At 43.2% G+C, this 2,178-nt stretch overlaps 1 long non-coding RNA gene across 1 annotated transcript; it reads right to left on the bottom strand.

Annotated features, from left to right (window-relative positions):
* Window positions 1–323: 323 nt before the first annotated feature.
* LOC104958582 (uncharacterized) lies at window positions 324–812 on the bottom strand. Its single transcript, XR_799783.1, has 3 exons — window positions 764–812; window positions 548–684; window positions 324–438 (listed from the first exon to the last, which is right to left on the bottom strand). It is a non-coding gene; the product is annotated as an uncharacterized lncRNA (long non-coding RNA).
* Between the last annotated feature and the right edge of the window lie 1,366 nt (window positions 813–2,178).

The raw sequence follows: 2,178 nt of genomic DNA, 5'->3' as shown, positions 1-2,178 counted from the left end.
CCCATCTAACCTGAACACATTTCACCGTACCCATCGTACCTGAACACATCTCACCGTACCCATCGAACCTGAACACATCTCACCGGACCCATCGTACCTGAACACATCTCACCGTACCCATCGTACCTGAACACATCTCACCGTACCCATCGTACCTGAACACATCTCACCGCTTTGAGGTCCTGCACACAGAGTCAAAGCTGATCGGGGCATTATTAGTTGACGTTATTATGTGTAATAAGACGCAGCTTGCCTAATCCGAACAATGTATTTATGTAGTGGGTAAAATCAAATAAAGTAACAATAGGTGGAGTTACCCCTATGGACGATGTCGTGTTTGTGGCACCAGTGGATGGCGCGGATCAGCTGGAAGATGTAGCTGCGAACTTTGTCGGTCGGAACGCCGTTCGGTAATTCTTCCAGCAGCTCCAGCATGTTCTGACCAGGAAATATAAATATATAGAACACATCAGGATGAAGAACGGGGGGTAAACCTGGTGCATTGTATAATGAACAATGATGATGATGAAGATGATGAAGGACTCACCTTCTCCACGTACTCGAACACCAGGTAGAGTTTTCCGCGGCGGCGGAACGCCTCCTTCAGCTCCACGATGTTCTCCTGCTTCAGGGTCCGGAGCATCTTCAGCTCCCGCAGCGTGGTCTCCTTAACCTCCTCATTCTCTGCTCACACACACACACACACATTAATACTGGTGTAGAGGGGTTTATGAGGCTGTTTTCTCTGCAGGTCTGCTCTCACCTTCACTGTCCTTGAATTTCTTGATGGCCACGATCTCATTGGTGTCCTGAACACAGAGCAGAGATCATAAGATACGATCAGATGGAACTTTCTTTATCCCCGTGGGGAAACTCAGGCGTTTATAGCAGCAGCAGGGTCAGAGTTAAAAACAGGATTCACACAAGGTAAAGGTAAAGATAAAGTCAAATACAAAATGGTGTTCAGACTGAGAGCAGGAATCAGGCTTTGAATGTAAAGCTCAAACCCTAGCACTGGTTTATCTGACTCTATCATGACTCTCTGCTGAAATGCAAACATGAAAACCTTTTGGACGTCGGCACGTTGAGAGATTCAGTTCAACTGAGACGTGTTGAAGTCTCTCTTTAGCCCCGTTTCTCCTCGTTCCCCTGGTGTCCTACTTCCTGTTTCCTGCTGGCTGGTCTCTTTATAGCTCACAGCACTGCTCCAGTTATTTAGCCTTTTGTAAAGAGGCGGGACAGTTAATAAAACCTGACTATACTCTTTATCAGAAACCTCTAGGCGGCTGCTGCTTTACAAAAATATTAAAAGTTGCATTTTATATTATTTTATATTTAATCTTTATTAATGAGGATATAATCAATAATTGGGTAAAAGCAAGAAATAGAAGTGATAACATTTATAACTTTCTTATAATGCAGCATTTAAAACCAAGAAAAGACCCTGAAGATATTAAAATATATATATCATCATCATCATCATCATCATCATCATCATCATCATCGACTCCTCTCAAGGTGACCCACTTCCCAAAACTCCCCCCCCCCCTCACTGACAGACATGACTCTGGTGTCCCAGTTTGTGCAGAAATAACTGCACCCTCATGGGGGGAGGACTCTTTAAAGTAGAGACACTAAGTACTGATATACACCTGAACATCAGCAGGAGAGGACTCTTTAAAGTAGAGACACTACATACTGATATACACCTGAACATCAGCAGGAGAGGACTCTTTAAAGTAGAGACACTACATACTGATATACACCTGAACATCAGCTGTAGAGGACTCTTTAAAGTAGAGACGCTACATACTGATATACACCTGAACATCAGCAGGAGAGGACTCTTTAAAGTAGAGACACTACATACTGATATACACCTGAACATCAGCAGGAGAGGACTCTTTAAAGTAGAGACACTACATACTGATATACACCTGAACATCAGCAGGAGAGGACTCTTTAAAGTAGAGACACTACATACTGATATACACCTGGGGCCGTATTCACAAAGGATCTTAGGGCTTAAAGTAGCTCCTAACTGGCGAATTTAGGAGAAACTCCTAAGCATAATGGGCGTGTCAGTCTTAAATTTAGGACTCCTAATTGTATTCACTAAGAGCAATTCAGAAAGTATTTTAGGCCTAAAAGTAGCACCTAAGTTTAGGAGAGCTTAAA

The sequence above is a fragment of the Notothenia coriiceps genome, unplaced genomic scaffold (genome assembly GCF_000735185.1).
Source record: "Notothenia coriiceps isolate Sejong01 unplaced genomic scaffold, NC01 NC01_scaffold00029117, whole genome shotgun sequence".
NCBI lineage: Eukaryota > Metazoa > Chordata > Actinopteri > Perciformes > Nototheniidae > Notothenia > Notothenia coriiceps.
This window is presented reverse-complemented; position numbering and strand designations above follow the sequence as displayed.